Genomic DNA, 23603 nt, shown 5'->3' with positions numbered 1-23603 from the left:
GAGGAGACCGGCGACCGCACGGGGGCCCCTAGGCGAGGCCGTGGAAGGGGCCGAAGAGAGAGAGGACGGGATGACCGGAGGGAATGGCAGATGGCTGTGGACGCTACCCGAGACGGCACAGCATGAAGAGACCGGGAGGGCAGAGTCCCCACTGACCCTCTGGTGGAAATTCGGGTGGGGACAGAATCTATGAAGGCCTTACTAGACACAGGGGCCCAGCGATCTGTTATCACCACAGCCATAGCCCCAGCCACGAAAGAAACTATACCAATTGTGGGAGCCTCCGGGAAATCCCTTGCGGCCCCCCTCCTCAAAGAGCGCCAAGTCCAGATCGGAGGGACGATGGTGTCCCATCAGTTCATACACATCCCTGGATGCCCGGTCCCCTTGATTGGTCGAGACCTACTCTGTAAGCTTCAGGCCACCTTGAAGTTCAAAACCACGGGTGAAGTGGAAGCTCGCTTTGAAGATCGGCCAGTGACCCTTATCTGTCCAGTAAGAGAGGAATGGAGACTACACGTTCCCCCAACTGTAGGACCCGGCGACTGCCGTTACGACCAGAACACCCCTTTCGCCCAGCAGAGGCGAGCCATAATGGATGAAGTGCCTGATGTATGGGCAGAATTGAACCCCGGCGGACTGGCCGTTAACGCTATCCCCATCTGGATTGAGCTCAAACCAAATGCTCAAGTTGTCAACCAAGGACAATACCACATCCCCTATGCAGCCCGGCATAGTATGCATACACATCTACAGAAACTCCTTCAACAAGGAGTCCTTAAACCAATCAGATCCGCATGGAACACCCCATTGTTGCCCGTTAAGAAACCAGGAACATCCGAGTACAGACCCGTCCAGGACCTGAGGAAAGTCAACAACCAGGTAGCCGACATAGTTGCCCTCGTACCAAATCCATACTCCATCCTAGCCCAAGTGCCATCTCAGACCAAGTGGTACAGTGTCATTGATTTGAAGGACGCCTTCTTCTCCATCCCCCTTGCTGTCGACAGCCAAAAGTTGTTTGCCTTCACGTGGGAAGACTTGCAGACAGGAACCAAGCAGCAATATACATGGACCCGTCTTCCCCAGGGGTTCAAGAACTCGCCTACCCTCTTCGGCGACCAACTCGCCCAGGACCTGAAGACGTATCAGGACGAGTATGGGCCGGTCGTCCAATACGTGGATGACCTGTTGGTGGCCCGAGAAACGTACACGGACTGTGCAGAAGCCACCCTTTACCTCTTGAAGACCCTGGAAGCCCAGGGGTACCGGGCCAGTCGCAAGAAGGCACAGATATGCGAGATCGAAGTCGAGTATCTGGGGTTTCGCCTCCGAGAAGGAACCCGAAGGCTCGGTATCCCCCGAACCCAAGCCATCCGCAACCAACCCACTCCTGCAAATAAGAAGGAACTACGGGCACTCCTCGGAGCCGCTGGATATTGCCGCATTTGGATTATCAATTTTGCTGTCCTGACCCAAGACTTGTACGCCAAACTGAAAGGACCTGAACTCGAGGGCCAAGATCTCCGGTGGGAGAAAAGCGAACTGAAAGCCCTTCAGGACCTTAAGGATGCCCTTGCGGCCCCACCAGCGCTCGGACTGCCAGATGTGACTAAGCCGTTCCACTTGTTCATCGACGAAAAGAAGGGATTGGCACTTGGAGTCCTCACCCAACTGGTCGGTACCTGGCAACGCCCTGTAGCATACCTCTCCAAGAGCATGGACAACGTGGCACGAGGATGGCCGGGCTGCCTACGAAGCATTGCGGCTGCTTGTCTCCTGATACACGAGGCCAATAAACTCACATTCGGCCAAACACTTTTTGTGACCACACCCCACACCATCCGCGGCCTACTCGAGAGCCACGGACCCAGATGGATGACCAACTCCCGATTGGTCAAATACCAAGCCCTCCTGTGCGAGAATCCGGAGGTGCGGATCCTGGACACGACCAACCTCAATCCTGCCACCCTCCTTCCGGCCCCTGAACCACCACTCCACGACTGTGAAGAGGTAATGGCCACTGTGCACTCGAGCAGACCTGATCTGAAGGATCAACCCTGGCAAGGGGGCATCACCCTTTTTACCGATGGAAGCAGCCAGGTGATAGAGGGAATTCGAAGAGCTGGCTATGCGGTGGTATCTGAGGACCATGTGATCGAGGCTATGGCTCTGACACCCGGAACATCAGCCCAGAAAGCGGAGCTAATCGCCCTCACCAGAGCCCTCCTGTGGGCCGAAGGAAAAGTTGTCAACATTTACACCGACTCCAAATACGCTTTCCTCACCCTCCAGGTGCACGGAGCCTTGTACAAGGAGAGGGGATTTCTAACAGCTGAAGGGAAAGGACTTGCAAATGCCGCTGAGATCTGCCAATTACTCGAGTCGGTATGGAAGCCGAAGAAGGTGGCTGTGATGCACTGCAGGGCCCACACTGGAAGAACGGACCCTATCGCCCGGGGAAATCAGCGGGCAGACGACGCTGCAAAAAGGGCAAGTCAGCTCCCCTACTCCTCTCACCCTCCTGACCCCGTACTCGTCGTCCAGCTCCCTACGGAGACCCCTATTTACACCCCCCAAGAAACGGAATGGGCCCAACAAGAGGGTCTACAGTCACGCAACGGCTGGTGGATACTACAGGATGGGCGCATATGGATCCCCGAAGCCTTGGCCTGGACGGTGGCCAAGGAGGCTCACGACCGCACACACCTGGGAAGGGACGCTCTGGGGCGTTTACTTGAGAAGACCTACTACATCAACAAACTATCCCTGTGGACCAAAAACGCTTCCAGCCGATGCACGACTTGTGCCCGGAACAACCCTCGAACGGGGCCCGGCCCTATGCCAGGACATGTTCTCCGAGGCACCAGCCCTTTCCACGTGTGCCAGATTGACTTCACACACATGCCCCCGGCGCGCGGCTACAAAGCTATCCTCGTCGCCGTGTGTACCTACACCGGATGGATTGAAGCCCAGCCTACTAGAACGGAAATGGCTAAAGAAGTCACCTCCCTACTGCTTCATCAAATCCTACCCAGATACGGCCTCCCCAAGCAAATAAACTCTGACAACGGTCCCGCCTTCGCTAGCGAAGTAACACAACAGCTCAGTACCAGACTGGGCCTCGATTGGAAGTTGCATTGTGCCTGGAGACCCCAAAGCAGTGGAGTAGTGGAGAGGGCTAACCGATCCCTGAAGAACCAGCTAGCCAAGCTATGCCAAGAAGCAAAAGCCAAATGGCCCGACCTGCTTCCACTGGCCTTGCTGCATCTTAGGTGTACCCCCAAGGCTACCGGCCTTACTCCCTACGAGATGATGTATGCTAGGCCTCCACCACTACCCTCCTTTCCCGACTCCTTGCAGATACAGGGTGAGAGTTCCTTAGTGAAACAGATGAGAGCCTTACACCAGGTAGTGCAAGATATCCAGCAGTACACTGAAAGAGTAGCTCCCTTGGTCCTCACCAATCCTACGCACAGGTTCAGGGTGGGAGACGAGGTCTGGGTAAAAGAGTGGGATGAATCTGACTGCCTAAAGCCAAAATGGAAGGGGCCCTCCCTTGTTCTCCTAACGACCTCCACCGCTGTTAAAATTGCAGGAAGCCCAGTGTGGATACATTGGACCCGATTGAAGCCTGCTGCTCCCACTAGCAGCACCCTGAAGCGTTGGACTGCGCACCAACATCCTGACGCTCCATTACGGCTGACTCTAAGAAAGACGTGAACCACCAGATTCATGCCTGCCCAGCAACAGGAACTCAGTTTCTGGACCCACTGCGTTTTTGGCTCTCTCTTTATCGCAGCCATCATCGTGGGCCTCATTATCTTCTTGCTGCAAAAGCTCGGATACCTCCCACCACATATATAATGCTGACCATCTTCCTTCTCCTGTGTGCAGCTCCGAGCTATTATCCTGCCACCCTGAGCCTGAATTGCACTGAATGTTTGCGCCTCGTGCGCCACCGTATAGAGGGAGGATATCACCTGGTCACTACCCTCATTCACCAGACGCAGCCCCCGGAAGGCGATTGCCAGTTTCTCCCGACTTGCGCCCTCATCACTCCGAATGGCCTCCAACAGTTCCACAGATGCCTCCAAGGAAATCTCACTATCTGCCACAGCCCTACCAAACCAAGATACTACAATATCACCCTCAGCGTAGGACTACCTGCGTATGTGGCCGGACCTCCGGGAGTCGAGGGAGATGGCATTCTGTATTACATTAATTCTACTCGTATCCTTGTCGGAGGCATCCAAACTGTAGCAACCCTCACCTTCGACGTCTGTGCCGCCATGGACAAGCACCCTTGGTCTCGCAAGTGTGGTAGCCAGAGTTGGCGAGAGGCATACGTTAAGGACCACAAATATGTCTGCCCCTTCAGTCCAGACATGAGATGCTGCTCCCCGTGGGTGTGGCTCCCATGCGCCGGCGACACTCGAGCCTCGGGCTGGGACCGAGTATGTGCTTATACGGGAGGAGGATATGCCGGATGCGCCGGCCTGGGCGAATTTCGTCGAGGTTCTGGTAACTATGTGTCCCTAGACTGGCCCATCCGAGGACACGACATGCCCTGGAGAGGAACGTGGGGCCTCGGCATTGACGGCGGAGGAATGGATCCGTTGACATATATTACCATATATCAGAGTCTCGAAACGAAGCCTCCTACGCACTACCAGACTACTGTTGTCGGCTACCAAGACGTATTTGATGAAATTGCTCGTGCTGAGCAGACCGAGACTAAATTCCCCATCTCCCCAGAAGCCCGAAATATGTTCCTCAATTTGGCTGAAAACATCGCCCTCTCCCTCGGAATTGCCAACTGTTTCGTCTGTGGAGGCACCGACATGGGTGAACAATGGCCCTGGGAAGCGAGAGAGATCCGACAACACACATGGGATGCACTCAACACCACTAACATTACCTTTCCCCAACGACCGAAGCCGTACGAATGGGCCCTGAGAACAAATATCATAGGTACCCTCTGCGCTAGTCGAGCGCCATCGAAGCGTTACTCTGTACCAGTGGGAGACTCTGCTTGTACGGGGGTTCTTCAGTATAATGGCAGCCGGACGACCTGGTGGCAAACGGACAACCTGCCCGCCCCGGAGCCTATCTGGACAGAACCCACCTTAAACACGACATGGACATACGGAGGGAACGCCTCCCTCAAGTGGGTAGCCCCGGCGGGCTACTACTATATCTGCGGACGCAGGGCCTATGAACAACTCCCGACCCGCTGGTACGGTACCTGCCTCTTGGGCACGGTCCGACCTAGTTTTTTCCTTCTGCCCATACAAGTCGGCGAAACTTTGGGAATCCCCCTATACGTGGAAAAGGGGCCTGATAACCCTACCCGACGAAAACGGTCTTTCCCAATCATCAAGCCCAAAGTCCAGATTGGAGACTGGAAGGACAACGAGTGGCCGCCTGAACGTATCATTCACTACTATGGACCGGCCACATGGGCTGAGGATGGTACATACGGGTACCGCACCCCTATCTACATGCTGAATCGCATTATTCGTCTACAGGCCGTACTCGAAATCCTCACTAACGATTCTGCCCTGGCCCTCAATATCCTAGCTCGACAGAACACTAAGCTCATTACCGCCGTCTACCAAAATCGCTTGGCTCTTGACTACCTCTTAGCCCAGGAGGGCGGGGTGTGTGGCAAGTTTAACCTCAGTAATTGCTGCTTACAGATTGATGACCAGAGCCATGTCATCAGGGAGATAACTGACCGGATGGTCAAACTAGCCCACGTCCCCGTCCAGACCTGGAACAGTGCGTGGGATTGGACTTCCTCCCTCACCAGCTGGCTCCCAACCTCCGGGAGCCTGCAAGGCCTCCTCGTCATGGGTGGCCTGTTCTTGCTGTCTTGCCTAATAATACCTTTGTCTCTCCCCTTAGTTTTCAGGTGTCTCCGCTCCACCATGGAAAGCATCGCTGACCGCCGTGCTGCTGCCCAACTTATGGCTCTCCAGATGTACTCCCCCATTCCCCAGTCTGATGAAGCTGACGATGAAGCACCTTGTGGCTGATGTGCACTTTGAACCCCCTGAGTCACTCAATGGGCCATCACCCTTGTGCCAGCAAAAGACCGGCTACAAAGGGGGGGGGGATTCCACTAGGGGCCCTCCGTCTCAACCCCGGCGAATCAACCACCGGCTGCGCAAGGGCTTAGGGCTCGCTTGTTGCCTCCCTCGCTAACTATCCTTGTCCTTTCTTTCCTTTTCAGGGTTCATGGAGGTGATACTCTCCACCAGAATGGATGTTCAAGTATCAAAAGGGGGGAATGAAGGAGTGGAACGGTACTACCTGAATACTACTGAGCAACAGGACAATCTCATGTTTTGTGCCTACTGATGGACTTTTACTTATGCACTCTACCTCTGCTTTTGGCTGTTTGGCCACACCTTATTACTGCACTGGACATTTGTGCCTTATCCAGTTTTACTGTTTACTAATGAAAGAAGTTGCTGTTTACTAATGAAAACACAGAATGCAGGGCTATTAGACATATAGCTTGTAACAGTAGTTAGCAAGGCCTATACAAGACCAGCTTGCCTGTAGCAACGCCATCTGAATAGACGACCTTGGAGGGTGCTGACACCCCCCTGCATTCCTGAGCCGAACCTTATCTCCTGTGCTAGAAAGGAGCATTGTGTGTGTGTGAAGAATAAGCTGCTAAGTTTCGTTTTTCTTGCCAGTATCATTTCAGTGTTATGACGTGTGTACGTACTGGGACTACAATTTTGTACTGTAAGAACTACAGATGTTTACTGCGCATGACAGGTATGACGTGTAAGGGGCCAAATGCGCAGGCCCAGTAGGGAAGTATAAATGTAAGCGTCAGATGATTTATGACACACAGTGTCCCGAGGCTACTCGGTGCTGTTCACTTGCTAGCAATAAAGTTGCCTTGTTTGGAACCAAAATTTGCCTTTCGTCTCCTGATTTCCCACCTGTTTCATATGAACCCTACCAATGTGGCTCAAAGTACTAGGTGAAAGTAAAAAATAAATACATGCTTAAATGTTAAATAGTAGTAGTAGTAATACTTAAAAGTACAGTGAAAAAACATGTTACTTAAGTAAAAAGGTTATTGCCTAATACTTTGTACCAGGGGCAATGGAGGGTTAAGTGATTTGCCCAGAGTCACAAGGAGATGCAGTGGGAATCGAACTCAGTTCTCCAGGATCAAAGTTCACTGCACTAACCACTAGGCTACTCCTTCACTCAAAAGAATCAGTTGGACCACTAGATGACAGACAGAGGGGTAAAAGGGGCACTCAGGGAAGACAAAGCCATAGCAGAGAGATTTAATTAATTATTTGCTTCGGTCTTCACCGAGGAAGTTTGGGCGAGATACCGGTGCAAGAAAAGAAATTCAAAGCTGAAAAGTCAGAGAAACTGAATGAAATCTCTACAAACCTGGAAGATGTAATGGTGCAAAATTGAAGAGCAGAAAATCGCCTGGACAAGATGGTATTAATCCCAGAGTACTGAGAATTGAAAAATCTTATATATATAATAATTCTCACCTCCAACATTCTATGCGTCTGCCTGCCTGTGTCCGTAACTTTCTTCACAGATTATAATGCGCCCTATATAATAATTCTCACCTCCAACGTACAATGGCGAAGAAAAGGCTCATGCCATAACCAAAAACATTCACACCTCAAGAGGCCAAATTGATCCTACAACATTCTGGCACCAGCTTTACGAGGATGAATAGACAATACAAACAGACTCGAATAATTATCTACAAGATTGGGACAATAGATGCAGAAATACACTGGACATTATAGCACCTTTACAAACAAAAACCTCACGAAGACAAAATTCGATACCTTGGTTTAATGAAGATCTGAAAAAACTAAAAACTCAAGTTAGGAGACACGAACGAGCATGGAACAAAAGGAAAGATGAACACACATTAAATGCATGAAAACAAGTACAAAGGACATACAAATATGCTATACGACATACCAAAAGATCTTACTACAAAACCAAAATTGGACCAGACTACAATGATACGCACAAACTTTTTCTGCTAGTGAACAAACTACTAAATACCACCCCAGTCACTACAACTACTATAGATACCCCATCAACAGATAGTCTTGCTAAATACTTCAATGAGAAAATTAAGATTTGACTCACATTATTATCTAAGACCACCGACCACGAAATGTTCGATTGTTTAGATCCAATTCCAGAGGAATATCTGGCTGAAAGAAGCTGGTCTAATTTCGATATCCTTACTAATGAATCAGTCTCTCAAGCGATCAACAAGTTTTTGCTAAGTCCCATTGCAAGCTTGACACATGCCCCAACAACCTAATAAAATTTGCCCTGCAACGCTTCATAACAAACCTTACGAATCACTTAAATCATATGCTACAATATGGACTCTTCCCTAATGATAAAGAAAATATATTACTTACACCAATACCTAAGGACATAAAGAAAAAAAGCTAGTGATATAACCAACTATCGCCCAGTAGCATCCATCCCTTTAGCAGTCAAATTAATGGAAAGTATGGTAACCAAGCAACTTACCGATTACTTATACAAGTTCTCAATATTACATGAAGCACAATCAGGATTTCAATCCAACCATAGCACAGAAACTGTACTAATCACCCTCCTAACCAAATTTAAGCAAGCAATTGCAACTGGAAACAGTATACTTCTCCTGCAATTCGACATGTCCAGTGCATTCGACATGGTCAACCACAAAATACTACTAAACGTCTTAGAATATTTTGGAATGCAGGAAACGTACGGTACTTAATTGGATCAAAGGCTTCCTAACAGAACATACCAAGTAATATCTAATTCGATTATATCACCACCTTGGAAACCGGAATGTGGAGTCCCTCAAGGATCACCACTCTCACTGACCCTTTTCAACCTAATGATGACACCATTAGCCAAAACGCTATCCAATCAAGGCCTCAATCCTTTTATCTATGCAGATGATGTCACGATCTATATCCCGTTTAAACATGACAACAGAAACTACTAAAGAAATCAATTACAGCTTCCAGATTATGAACTCATGGGCGGACGCTTTCCAACTAAACCTCAATGCAAACAAAACAGTGTCTCACCCTCTCATCACAATATAACAAGTATAAACCTACCATTCTAAGTACCCCAAACTTTACCCTTCCTGTCTCGGAGAGCCTGAAAATTCTGGGAGTCATTATCGACCGATACCTTACACTGGAAGACCATGCGAAAAACACAACAAGGAAGATGTTTCACTCAATGTGGAAACTCAAAAGAATAAAACCGTTCTTCCCAAGAGAAACATTCTGTAGACTGGTACAGTCATTGATATTAAGCCAATTAGACTACTGCAATGCAATATATGCCGGTTGCAAAGAACAAATTATTAAACTCCAAACTGCACAAAACACGGCAGCAGCTAGACTTATATTTGGCAAAATGAAATATGAAAGCGCAGGACCCTTAAGAGAGAAACTACATTGGCTCCCACTAAGAGAACGCATTGCCTTTAAGGTCTGCACCCTGGTTCATAAGATCATACATGGTGAAGCTCCGGGGTATATGTCAGACCTCATGGATCTACCAACCAGGAACTCTACTAGTTCATCACGTACGTTCCTGAATTTCCATTATCCCAACTGTATGGGATTAAAATATGTTAACATATGCATCCAGTTTCTCCTATATAGGTACGCAAATATGGAATGAATTACCAAAATATATAAAAACAACCCACGCCATAATTTACGTAAACTATTGAAAACCAACCTATTCAAGAAAGCATACCACACTAATCCATCCTAAATGCCAGCTAAAAAAATTTACACTTGGATCCACACAACACGTAATTTTTATTCCCTAATTGTCCATACTAATTTTGATATGATTTGAATCTTAATATTACTGATTGTCCAAACAAATGTTTCACGATATAGAAGATTAATCCAATATCACTTATTTGCTGTTATACAATGAATTTTAGTACATGAATACCTAATCCTCTCTGTCTACTATACCTCAACTATGTATTTCTTTTTTTTTCCGGAATTGGTACTCACCATTACGGAACAATGTAAGCCACATTGAGCCTGCAAATAGGTTGGAAAATATGGGATACAAATGCTACAAATAAAAAGACCGACTGGAGCCACAGACTGCCGATATTGGGAAACGGAAACCTGGAGCAGAAGGTACCACTGGTAAGCAGCAGTTTATACAAGTGGCAGGACAGCTAGTATCTATGAGCTGGGGGTGGGAGGTAGAGATTTCATGAGCTGGGGGGGGGGGGGGGAGGCTCAGGGATGTATTGGGATAGAGGGGTTTTAAGGGGAAAAAAAAACAGGACAAAAATATGTACCCGAAGTAAACCATGGTTTGATAGTTTGTAATCAAGTTCATGTTGGTTGGATATGAGATTAGTTCAGAACCTTTTTGTATGTGCTATTTAAAAAAAATAAAAAGATACCACATTTTTTTTTGGCTTAATACATTTTTTAACTAGTTTTAGAAAGTCAAAACTTTATTTCTCATGGCACACTACTTTATCCACAAATCATGAAGACGTCTTGCAAGCTCCTAGATAAAGCACCTCTCAAGTTGTTCTTATGGAAGACCTTCTTCCTAATCTCTATCACAACTGCAAGGAGAATGAGCAAGATTCACGTCTTTGGATGCTACTTCCTCTGCATACAATTCTACTAAAACTCAAATACCTCACACCCATCCAAGATTTCTGCCAAATGTAGTCTCCATTTGCCACTTCTTTCCTTTCACAGTAAGAATACTGAAAGGTAATTTTAAAACAATACAGGAACGTAAGACCTTTGAAGTAAGAATGATTGAATATTTTAACACCCAACAGACAGGACTTAATAAGGATCTGGGTTTTCTAACCCATTATAAACCATAAAGTTGTATTTCTCTGTTTATCACCCTCCTCTCACCTACCAACACCCATCCTGTTAGAATATCAATGAAATGCTTTGATGTCCCCATGCATACCCCCACCCTCCCACTCTGTCAGACTGTCAAAGTAATGCTTTGATGTTTCTCTTATATATACTATCTGCTACCACATTTGCTTATTTCCGATCTGACGAAGAAGGGCAACCATCGAAAGGTAATCAAGAAATGTATTAAGTTATGTCCAATAAAAAAGGTATCATCTTATTTTCTTTTACATGTTTTATTTAGTTTGATTTCTATTGATAACCACTTCTTTCCAAAACCACATGTACACAGTGCTGAAACAGCTCTTCATGCTCTGAACTATAAAGGAGACTCGCTATATTCTCTCTACCAAGGAGTACAGAAAGTGCGCCCAACACAGTTTCTATCACTTGACCTCAACAGGCTGGTGGCGTTATCCAAATGAAGATAACATGCTTGGTATCAAATTGCATTGTCTCCTGTCACAACAAAGCAGACATATTAGGTCCCGAGAAAATCAGCTACAAGCAACATTAACTTCCATAGTCAATCTGGGGATGGGTAAAAAAAGGACCCAAACTCATAAATAACCCTCATGAAGGTAAGACATTGAATGCCCCTATAGAAAATGAAAAACAGAGTAACATCTGGAGAGCCTTGTATACCAATCCCTGCAGTATGGGAAACAAACTTCTAGATCTAGAGGCTACAATGATAGAAGCAGACTTGGATTTAGTGGCAGTCACGGAGACATGGTTCACAGAGAACCATGACTGGGATATACCTATACCTGGCTATAATCTAATCAAGAAGGACAAGGTAGGAAAAAAGGATGAAGGAGTGGAATTGTATGCTAAGAATAATATTAAAGTGACAGAACTGCAGGACACATGGGGTACGGAAGAAGCACTGTGGGTTAAACTGGAAAGAGGGAAAGGAAAATGTATCTACATTGGACTAATATACAGGTCACCTTCGCAGGCAGAAGAAATGGACAGAGACTTAATTGAAGACATCCACAAAATAGCTAGGAAAGGGGAAAATACTGCCGATAGGTGATTTTTAATATGCCGGATGTTGATTGGGGCATCCCTGATGCCGGGTCATCCAGAAGCAAAGGGATCTTGGATTCCCTACAGGAAGAATTGTTTCAGCAGTGGATATTCTGGACCTGGTGCTTACAAACGGAGAGAATGTTTCTGATGCCACGGTGGAAGACCATTTGGCATCTAGTGATCACTGAATGGTGTGGATCAATATTAACACAGAGGAGAGGACTTATTTAAAACTGAAGGCCCTAGATTTCAAAAGAACTAACTTTGCTGAGATATGGGAATTTCTAAAGTAAGAGTTAGTAGGATGGGAACAGCTGAAGGAAGTAGAACAGCAGTGGACAGGACTGAAAGGAGCTATTTGAAAGGCAACTAACCTTTATGTAAATAAACTACATAAAGGAAAGAGGAAAAGAAGGCCACCATGGTTCTCGAACATAGTAGCCAAAAAGGTAAGGGAGAGGAGGTTAGCCTTCATACGTTATAAGATGACTCAGAAAAAAAGAAAACGGGCAAGAATATCTGGATAAGTTAAGAGAAGCTGGAAAAACTGTCAGGAAAGCGAAGAGGCAAATGGAAGAAACAATAGTTAATATGGTAAAATTGGGGATAAGACTTTTTTTAGATACGTGACAGGAGGAAGTGCTATAATAGAACTGTGAGGCTCAATGCTGAGGGGGAGGAATACGTAGAAACTGAAAAGGATAACACTGAACTGCTAAACAATTATTTCTGTTCTGCATTCACGGATGAAAGGCTGGGGGGGGGGGGGGGGTAGGACCGCAGAAAACAAATGCAAATGGGGATGGATCTACGGTAGACCAAGCCCCATTCTCAGAGGACTGTGTCTGTGAGGAGCTACCTAAACTAAAAGTGAACAAAGCGATGGGGCCTGATGGGACACATCCGAGGGTGCTCAAACTCGGAGAAGTTCCGGCGACTCCGCTGACTGACCACTTCAATTCTTCCTTATAGTCCGGAGTGGTCCCGGAGGACTGGAGAAGGGCGGATTTGGTCCCTTACACAAGAGTGGAAGGAAGAGGTTGGGAATTACAGGCCTGTCAGTCTGACCTCGGTGGTGAGTAAACTAATGGAAACGCTTCTAAAGTGGAGGATTGTGAGGTTTCTTAAATTGAATGGAATGCAGGACTCGAGGTAGCATGGCTTCACTAGAGGTAGGTTGTGCCAGACTAATCTGATTGATTTCTTCGACTGGGTGACCAAACAGTTGGATGTGGGAGGGGAGCTAGATGTGAGGAACTTAGATTTCAACAAAGCCTTTTGACATGGTTCCACACATGCAACTCATAAATAAACTGAGTACCCTCGGTATGGGACCTAGAGTAACTGACTTGGTTAAAAATTGGTTGAATGGAAGGAGACAGAGCTTGCTCTGAAGATAGGGATTTTAATCAGTGGAGTACCACAGGGATCAGTACTAGGGCCAGCTCTTTTTAACATCTTTGTGAGTAATATTGCAGAAGGGCTGCCTGGTAAGGGTCATCTCTTTGTGGATGATACCAAACTCTGCAAAAGGGTGGACACCCTGGGGGGTGTGGATGACATGAGGAAGGAACTAGCGAAGCTTGAGGAATGGACCAATATTTGGCAACTAAGATTTAATGCTAAAAAAACGCAGGGTCATGCACTTGGGTCACATGAATCCGAGGGAACAGTACAATACAGGGAGTAAAGTGCTTCTGTGTATAAAAGAGCGAAGCTTGGGGGTGATCACGTCTGATGACCTTAAAGTTTCCAAATAGGTAGAAAAAGCAACAGTTATGCTTGGGTGCATAAGCAGAGGGATGACCAGCATGAATAAAGAGGTGATAGTGCTCTTGCATAAGTCACTGGTGTGCAATTCTGGAGACTGCACCTACAGAAAAATATAAACACGATGGAGTCAGTCCAGAGGGCGGCTACAAAAATGGTATGTGGTCTTGGACATAAAACATATAGGGACAGGCTTACGAACCTCAACATGTATACGCTGGGAGAGAGGAGATATGATATAGATATTTAAATATTTCAGGGGCATTAATCAGGGGAAGTGATCCTTTTTCAAGTGAAGAAAAACTTTGGAATGAAGGGACATATGATGAAGTTAAGAGGAAACAGGCTTAGGAGGAATCTAAGAAAGTATTCATTCATGCAAAGTGTGGTGGAAGCGTGGAATGGCCTCCCACTGGAGGTCGTGGAAACAAGGACTGTATCAGAATTTAAGAAAGTGTGGGACAAGCACGTGGGATCCCTTAGGAAAGGAAAAGTAAGTGGTTACGGAGGATGAGCAGACTGGATGGACCATTTGGCCTTTATCTGACGTCATGCTTCTATGTTTCTATCAACTCTGACAGATGTCTGCAAAGTTTCAACTTGGCCATCAACTCACTACCTCAAAACACTACTGTCTTGACTAATCTTCCAGAATGGATGGCACCCGGACTGTTCTTCAAAAGCCATTTACAAGAATTGCTACTAGTAATCTGTCTGTAACCTATCATTAAAATACTGGAGGATATGAAATGTAACACCAATTTTAAAAGAGCTCCAATGGTGATTCAGGAAACTACAGATCAGCAAGTCTGATGTAGGTGCCCAGCAAACTGGACAACACTTGCATTACTACCTATAAGTCAAGGGATTCCAAGTTTTTTTTCAACAGTCTGATCCAGTATAGCTATTCTATGTTCTTATGATCTGTACTACAACCAGTGCTTTTTTATATCTTTCAAATGATCTGGAAAAGGTGAGATGATCAGATTTGCAGATGAGAAAATTATTCAACACTGTTAAACAACAGATTGTGAGGAACTACAGGAAGATCTTGTGCGGCTAGACAAGAGAGCATCAAAATGGCAGATGAAATGTATTTATTCAATGTATTCATTTCAACAGTTATATAAGACGGCAATTTTAAAACATATTTATCCAAAGGGGGTTACAAGAAAAATGTGGGCAAATGGAAAATGATGCACATCTTAACTATAGGTAGCCTGGGGTGGTTTCTACAGAAGGAGTCACCCCATGGAAAAGGATCCTGGAGTCAATTGTTGATAATAGATTGAGATCCTTAGTTCAGGTGTGCTGTGGTGATGAAAATATGATGTTTATTTGTATCTTGCTAGTAAGGAAAGCAAGCAAGCATGCAAATGTAATGTTACGAATTATCTATAAAAGAACGGAAAAGAAAACAGAGACCATTATGAAGTCTCTGGATAGGTCCATGGTGCTGTATAGTGTTATGGTTTCCCAGTCTCAACAAGAATACATCAAAACCAGAAAATGTATAAAGGGCAACAAAAATAATAAAGATGATAGAATGGTCCTTTTATTACAAAATAAATAAATACAACCTAAATTAGGTTTCTTCAGCTCGGCGAGCAAATGGCTAAGGGAGATATTACATGTTTACAGAGTGGAGGAGTGGCCTAGTGGTTAGTGTGGTGGACTTTGGTCCTGGGGAACTGGGTTCAATTCCCACTGCAGGCACAGGCAGCTCTTTGTGACTCTGGGCAAGTCACTTAACCCTCCCATTGCCCCAGGTACAAATAAGTACCTGTATATAATATGTAAGCCGCATTGAACCTGCTATGAGTGGGGAAAGAGCGGGGTACAAATGTAACAAAAAAAAAAAATCATGAGTGCGGTGGAAACAGATAAATGTGGCACTGTTTATACCAAGACTAAAGGACACACCATGAAACTAACATGTACCAAACTTTGGAAAAAGTATATTTTCACTGATCACACAACTACACTGATTTAAAAAGCCTTTCTGGAACTTTTAGAAAAGCCCTTAAACAGACGTTACCCATCTAAACTTGGGCATGCCATCGCTTACTCATGGGTATGAGCCTAGTCCTTGTGACCTGGACCATAGGAGCCAACTTTTCATGATTGTACCCCGCACCCTACGCCTGGAATAAACTTCCTGAGCCCCTACGTCTTGCCCCATCCTTGGCCAACTTTAAATCTAGACGGAAAGCCCACCTCTTTAACATTGCTTTTGACTCGTAACCACTTGTAACCACTCGCCTCCACCTACCCTCCTCTCTTCCTTCCCGTTCACATTAATTGATTTGATTTGCTTACTTTATTTTTTGTCTATTAGATTGTAAGCTCTTTGAGCAGGGACTGTCTTTCTTCTATGTTTGTGCAGCGCTGCGTACGCTTTGTAGCGCTATAGAAATGCTAAATAGTAGTAGTAGTAGTACATGGAATGTTGCTACACTTTGAAATTCTGCATGGAATCTTGTCATTCTTTAGAATTCTAGAATCTTGGTGCTCTTTGGGGTTCTACATTTTTTTGTCTATTAGATTGTAAGCTCTTTGAGCAGGGACTGTCTTTCTTCTATGTTTGTGCAGCGCTGCGTATGCCTTGTAGCGCTATAGAAATGCTAAATAGTAGTAGTAGTAGTACATGGAATGTTGCTACACTTTGAAATTCTGCATGGAATCTTGTCATTCTTTAGAATTCTAGAATCTTGGTGCTCTTTGGGGTTCTACATTTTTTTAGTCTATTAGATTGTAAGCTCTTTGAGCAGGGACTGTCTTTCTTCTATGTTTGTGCAGCGCTGCGTATGCCTTGTAGCGCTATAGAAATGCTAAATAGTAGTAGTAGTAGTACATGGAATGTTGCTACACTTTGAAATTCTGCATGGAATCTTGTCATTCTTTAGAATTCTAGAATCTTGGTGCTCTTTGGGGTTCTACATTTTTTTTGTCTATTAGATTGTAAGCTCTTTGAGCAGGGACTGTCTTTCTTCTATGTTTGTGCAGCGCTGCGTATGCCTTGTAGCGCTATAGAAATGCTAAATAGTAGTAGTAATAGTACATGGAATGTTGCTACACTTTGAAATTCTGCATGGAATCTTGTCATTCTTTAGAATTCTAGAATCTTGGTGCTCTTTGGGGTTCTACATTTTTTTAGTATATTAGATTGTAAGCTCTTTGAGCAGGGACTGTCTTTCTTCTATGTTTGTGCAGCGCTGCGTATGCCTTGTAGCGCTATAGAAATGCTAAATAGTAGTAGTACATGGAATGTTGCTACACTTTGAAATTCTGCATGGAATCTTGTCATTCTTTAGAATTCTAGAATCTTGGTGCTCTTTGGGGTTCTACATTTTTTTTGTCTATTAGATTGTAAGCTCTTTGAGCAGGGACTGTCTTTCTTCTATGTTTGTGCAGCGCTGCGTATGCCTTGTAGCGCTATAGAAATGCTAAATAGTAGTAGTAGTAGTACATGGAATGTTGCTACACTTTGAAATTCTGCATGGAATCTTGTCATTCTTTAGAATTCTAGAATCTTGGTGCTCTTTGGGGTTCTACATTTTTTTAGTCTATTAGATTGTAAGCTCTTTGAGCAGGGACTGTCTTTCTTCTATGTTTGTGCAGCGCTGCGTATGCCTTGTAGCGCTATAGAAATGCTAAATAGTAGTAGTAGTAGTACATGGAATGTTGCTACACTTTGAAATTCTGCATGGAATCTTGTCATTCTTTAGAATTCTAGAATCTTGGTGCTCTTTGGGGTTCTACATTTTTTTTGTCTATTAGATTGTAAGCTCTTAGAGCAGGGACTGTCTTTCTTCTATGTTTGTGCAGCGCTGCGTACGCCTTGTAGCGCTATAGAAATGCTAAATAGTAGTAGTTTCCTTGCCCCCCCTCCCCCCTCGGTAGTTGGTTCACCGCCCCTCCTAGTTCTCCTTCCCTCTTCCTCACCCCAACCTTGTGATTCCCCCCTCCCTCCCTCAGCTCTTTGAGCAGGGTCTTTCTTCTATGTTTGTGCAGCGCTGCGTACGCCTTGTAGCGCTAGAGAAATGCTAAATAGTAGTAGTAGTAATTGGGGGGGGGGGGTGCTAAACCCAATGGAAATTACCCCCCTCCCTGGACACAATAAAAGAGTTTGCTTAGTATTGGGGGAGCTCAAGCTCCTATGACCTGGACTAACCACGGTCCGAGACAGCACGACAGTATGACGAAGATACCGAGTCACACGCATTCGAGCGCGTAATCTGCCGTCTCTCCTCCTTGTGCGCGATACGGCCCCTCCCTCAAGCCCCCCCCCCCCCCCCCCCCCGATCAAACTCCTACCTGAGGTCGCCCACTAACAATCCCACAGCTCTCCTCCTCCGGTGCCCCGTTTCCTAGGATAACACTACCACACACATCGCACAACTTCCTTGCTGGTCTCCCTCTACATCATCCCGCCGTGCCGGAAACAGGAAGTTACGTCACAGGAGAGCGCAGCAGCACGTCCGAAATCAACAAGAAATCCCCACCCCCCCGCCACGTGATCAATTCAGCGCAGGCGCACTTGCTTTCCGGGGCTGATACATAGACCACCTTGCCTTGGATACCCAGGAGATTTATTATGACCCAAGGAGGGCGCAGCAGCCAAACAATCAGAAAAGAACGAGCAGGAGTCAGTAGTCTTCCAAAAGGTTTATTCGCTTTCAAAATTAATTTTGAAAACAATTAATTAAGCACTACCACTTTAATCTTTCTGTAGAATAGGATCTCTCCATAGTCGATGACCTAATATGTATGCTACAATCCAATTTATTACTCAGGAACCTTCGTGCATTACCATAATATATTCTTCCTTACCACGTATACATGCACATGACATATATCTGTTCCATGTATGTTATCGTGTATGTATGCACCTTAACGCAATACCATTTGTAATTCTGTTACCCGGAAATGGCAACCGCCATTACGGCAAATGTAAGCCACATTGAGCCTGCAAATTGGTGGGAAAATGTGGGATACAAATGCTACAAATAAATAAAAAGTCACAAAAGTGATCTGGACCCGACACGGTCCGTGTTTCGGCTGTACGCCTTCCTCAGGGGTCACAGCTGTATTACAAATATATAAACATGAACATAAATATGAACATATACCAAATGTTATGTTATGTATGCATTTTATTTTTAAAAATTGTAAAGCATTCATGATAAAAACAATTTTTTTTATTTATTTTTGTTACATTTGTACCCCGCGCTTTCCCACTCATGGCAGGCTCAATGCAGCTTACATGGGGCAATGGAGGGTTAAGTGACTTGCCCAGAGTCACAAGGAGCTGCCTGAGGTGGGAATTGAACTTAGTTCCCCTGGACCAAAGGCCACCACCCTAACCACTAGGCCACTCTTCCACACAATAATAAAGTATTCTACTTATCTTCCTGAAGCAGCAAGTTTTGACAAAAGGTAAAAAAAAACGTATATAGCGGGATCCTCGGAATCTTCCCAGATTCGATCAGAAAACTTTTAAAAGTTCATTTTTTTTTTGGCAATCGTTTAGATATGGACATTTTTACATATATTCTCCGAAAAAATTTTTTCAGAGTGCCTTGTTTTTTTGCGAAACAAGGCACTCTTGTAGAAGATGAAGATTGCAATTTAATGCCAGTGAAGCAATGCCTGAAGATATAAACAACAGTATTGCTTGAAAAGATAGACGGCAGCCGGCGGAGGTAGTTCAACGGCCATTGCCTACAAAAGAAAGATTAAGCAACAACCTTGTGATACAGATACCAGAACCTGGGATTTAAAGAAATAAGTGGATCAGTACACCATTTGGCAGAGGGTTGTTGATATTTAGATACATTTGTAAATTCGGGCTTGCTAGGGGTTGGTTATTTGAATTGGATTACAAGGTTTTTGTAGTAAAATATTGGGTACTTTTTCACACAGTAGTTGAATGTATTTAAACAGGTTTTTTTGAGAAACCAATGATTTTTCTCCATAAAGGGAGTTTTTTTACATTGGTTTGTTTTTTTACCCAGTTTAATAAGATTATATGGGCCAATGATAGGATTTGCTCCAAACATAGTAAAGGTACTCTCTGTATGGGAGCAGTTATTCAAGTTGGAATAGCCTTACCTGGAAGCTTTGAGGCCCATTGTTGATAAGTAATTTTCTTTTTTCACACTGGAAGAAAGTACCCAAGTCCAACCTGATTTCAAATACTAGTAGTTTTGCATTAATTACCAGTTGGTCCCCCTTTTGTATTGTTACTGTATCAGTTTAATTGTCAGGATTATTGAAATATATGTAGCATAATTATTGATTATGCTGAATCAGATATACCAATACAGCTTTAAAAATGTATTGAAACTGCAGCAATGAAACTGGCTTTCATGTCAAGTCCCTCTTCCCCCCCCCCCCTTTTCCTGGGAACTTCTGATAGCAGGACTAGTCAATTACAAACACTTAACAGAGACAAAAGGGCACTGCTCCAAAGAGATATAAAACTTCCTTCTCCTCCCACCTAACAAGGACTGATAACAAAAGCATGACTAGGTGGATACTTGAAGGCTCATCAAGACTTCTGCAGAAATTAAACACAACTGCAGACAGAGGGGTCTGGAGAAGTGTAAATCCAGGTACTGAAAACAAAGGACTCAAAGGAAAACCATAAACAAAACATTTGCTTGTCATCAGAAGTATACCTGCCCCCTCCCATCAGCTATCAGACAAGAAGACGCCAGGACATGTGCAGAAAGGAAAGACTTATAATGTGAACAGACTACATTAACCATAATGCCTTGGCATTATCCAGTGCAAACCAGGAAGCAAGTGCTGAGGTTCATGTGATCATATCCTCCTGCAACTTGCAATGTATAAAAGACAGAAGCTGTTCCACACACAGAGCTCTTCTATCCTGCTGCCACTGCTACAGAGACTCTCCTTCCTCCTGCAAACACGTGCTTACCTCATGCCGCTCATGCTTTGTAACAAGGAGTTGTAAGTAACTTATAACTTTTGATTTAAACCTGTTGCCTGACTTTAAGCACAGATTCTCTGTAAGATCTCTTAAAAGAACTACCTCTTGCAATATTATTTACATGATTTGTATATTAAATAAACCTTTTCTGAAGCTAAATAGATGGTCTTTTGTGTCCTGGGTACACGCTTTTAAATCTTGCAGCGCAGGATACTGCATTTCAACAGAGATAATATTTAATTCATTGCAATTGTGAATCTTGTTGCCTTATAGGGCAACCGGTGGAGAATTATTCAATATATATATATATCTTAAAACTTATAAATATTAGCTAGTGCTCTGGAGCAATATCCCCAAGTATAAATTATTTCTTGCTACAGTATTACTTGAGAAATCACAAGAAGTATACTACTACTACTTATCATTTCTAAACCGCTACGAGACGTACGCAGCGCTGTACAGTTGATGCCATACTTAACATAGTAACATAGTAGATGACGGCAGAAAAAGACCTGCACGGTCCATCCAGTCTGCCCAACAAGATAAACTCATATGTGTATACCTTACCTTGATTTGTACCTGCATTTTTCAGGGCACAGACCGTACAAGTCTGCCCAGCAGTATTTCCCGCCTCCTAACCACCAGTCCCGACTCCCATCACCGGCTCTGGCACAGACCGTATAAGTTTCCCCTCAACGATCCTCGCCTCCCAACCACCAACCTCTCTTCCCCCACCTGTATTGTTATTTGAATATTTTTACTTTTGTAATTGTCTGTTGCTAATGTTTGATTTATTTTTACTGTACACCGCCTTGAGTGAATTCCTTCCAAAAGGCGGTAAATAAATTCTAATAAATAAATACAATATCAAATGGTAGTTGCCTGTTGGTGTGCGCTGGTCAAATTATATCAATGTGATGAACCTGTGCATTAGTTATATGTAGAAGATCATCAGTCAAACTATTATAGATGTAATAATATATCGATATGTGCATGCTGATAGAAGCAGCAACTGAATGGTAAAGATGCTAAAATAAAATTAAAAATTCAACTATAAATGAAAAACAATTAGATCTGTCTCTAACTGGCAGAAATTAAAATACAAAACAAGTATGGGAATGTTAATGTGTTTGTGGTCAGAAAAAATTCCAGTCAAACTTAAATCTAAAACAGAAGGAACTGGTGCAGAAAATTATATTGTGTGCTGAAAGGATACGATAATTATATGCTGGAAATAAAGGGTGAAGGTGTAAAAACTAACAACAGCACTGATAATAACTGTGTCGCCAACAACAAGTACGCTATGAGGCATATAGTGGAGGAGTGGCCTAGTGGTTAGGGTGGTGGACTTTGGTCCTGGGGAACTGAGGAACTGAGTTTGATTCCCACTTCAGGCACAGGCAGCCCCTTGTGACTCTGGGCAAGTCACTTAACCCTCCATTGCCCCATGTAAGCTGCATTGAGCCTGCCATGAGTGGGAAAGCGCGGGGTACAAATGTAACTAAAATAAATATTTTCAAAGCACTTAGCCTTCTAAAATTCCATAGAAGCCTATGGAACTTTGGAAGGCTAAGTGCTTTGAAAGTACGCCTCTATGTATTGCTATGCTGCCGACATAAAAGCATATGTGTTTCATTCATTTGTTCATACAATTCTTGCACTGTCTCCTTTAAATCATGATTACTCATTTTAAACCACTTTATTATTTTTATCATTATTAAAAAAATTAAATGCATACTTTTATACATTTCAATTTTTTATATGTTCATATTTATATATCTGTAATATAGCTGTGATCCCTGAGGAAGGCATACAGCCGAAACATGGACTGTGTCGGGTCTGTGTGACTTTTTTGACTTTTCAAGGAGAATAAACTTTTTTGAAGACTAAGCTAACTGCTTTTAGTACTTTCTCTGGCAATGAATTCCAGAGTTTAATTACATGTTGAGTAAAGAAATATTTTTTTCTCTGATTTAAGTAGTAAATTTAAAACAAATGGGAGAAAATATTTCTTCTCTCAATGTGTAATTAAACTCTGGAATTCATTGCCAGAAAAAGTACTAAAAGAAGTTAGCTTTGTGGGATTTTATAAAGGTTTGGATAACTTCCTAAAAGAAAAGTCCATAAGCAATTATTAAAATTAACTTGGGAAAATCCACTGTTATTTCTGGGATAAGCAGTATAAAATCTGTTTTACTCTTCTAGGATCTTGCCAGGTACTTGTAACCTGGATTGGCCATTGTTGGAAACAGCATGCTGGGCTTGATGGCCCTTCACTCTGTCCTAGTATGGAAATACTTATGTACTTATAACTTATGTGGGTCCCAATTCTATTTGTATAGGACTAGGGTGAACCAGGTGGGAACAATATTCTTCTGTCACAGAACCCAGGAATGGTGAGCCCTTGGACCAAAGCCTGAGCTTTGGCAGACAAATCACCGGGGCTGGCACAGGCAGGAATCAGAACAGACTAGACTAGGATAAACTAACAGGCTCAACAAGGCATGACAGAGGGAACTAAACACAATGGACAATACAAGAACCGGATTCAGACGAGGCAAGGAAAAGAAGGCAAAGGGCCAGAACTGGAACCCAGGCAGGACAAGGCAAGACTCGGAACTGGATTAAATCTGGGATGGACCCAGAAATGCAAGTCAAGGCAAAACACGGAAGTAGATTAAAACTGGGTCCAGAAAAGGGCAAGACAAGAACAAGGCAAGGACTGGATCCGGACAGGACTAGTGTGATAAACACAGTGACCGCCCTACCCTGAGGAGACCGCCAGAGGGCGTTCTCCATCTGAAAACCTGGGATATGCCCATTCTGGTCACTAGAGGGAGCCAAAGGGGATATACCAGTGTAGTGACCTG

The 23603-nt window shown here is 44.2% G+C and overlaps 1 protein-coding gene across 1 annotated transcript in view; it reads right to left on the bottom strand.

The window, feature by feature from the left end:
• The window catches only part of CMTR1 (cap methyltransferase 1), a gene marked incomplete at its 3' end in the record, with an annotated part of 151237 nt that extends 133035 nt beyond the window's left edge, over positions 1-18202 (bottom strand). The window contains 1 exon segment of the mRNA XM_030195764.1: positions 18093-18202.
• Positions 18203-23603: the final 5401 nt, after the last annotated feature.

This window comes from Microcaecilia unicolor, chromosome 3 (genome assembly GCF_901765095.1).
Source record: "Microcaecilia unicolor chromosome 3, aMicUni1.1, whole genome shotgun sequence".
Taxonomy (NCBI): Eukaryota; Metazoa; Chordata; class Amphibia; order Gymnophiona; family Siphonopidae; genus Microcaecilia; species Microcaecilia unicolor.
This window is presented reverse-complemented; position numbering and strand designations above follow the sequence as displayed.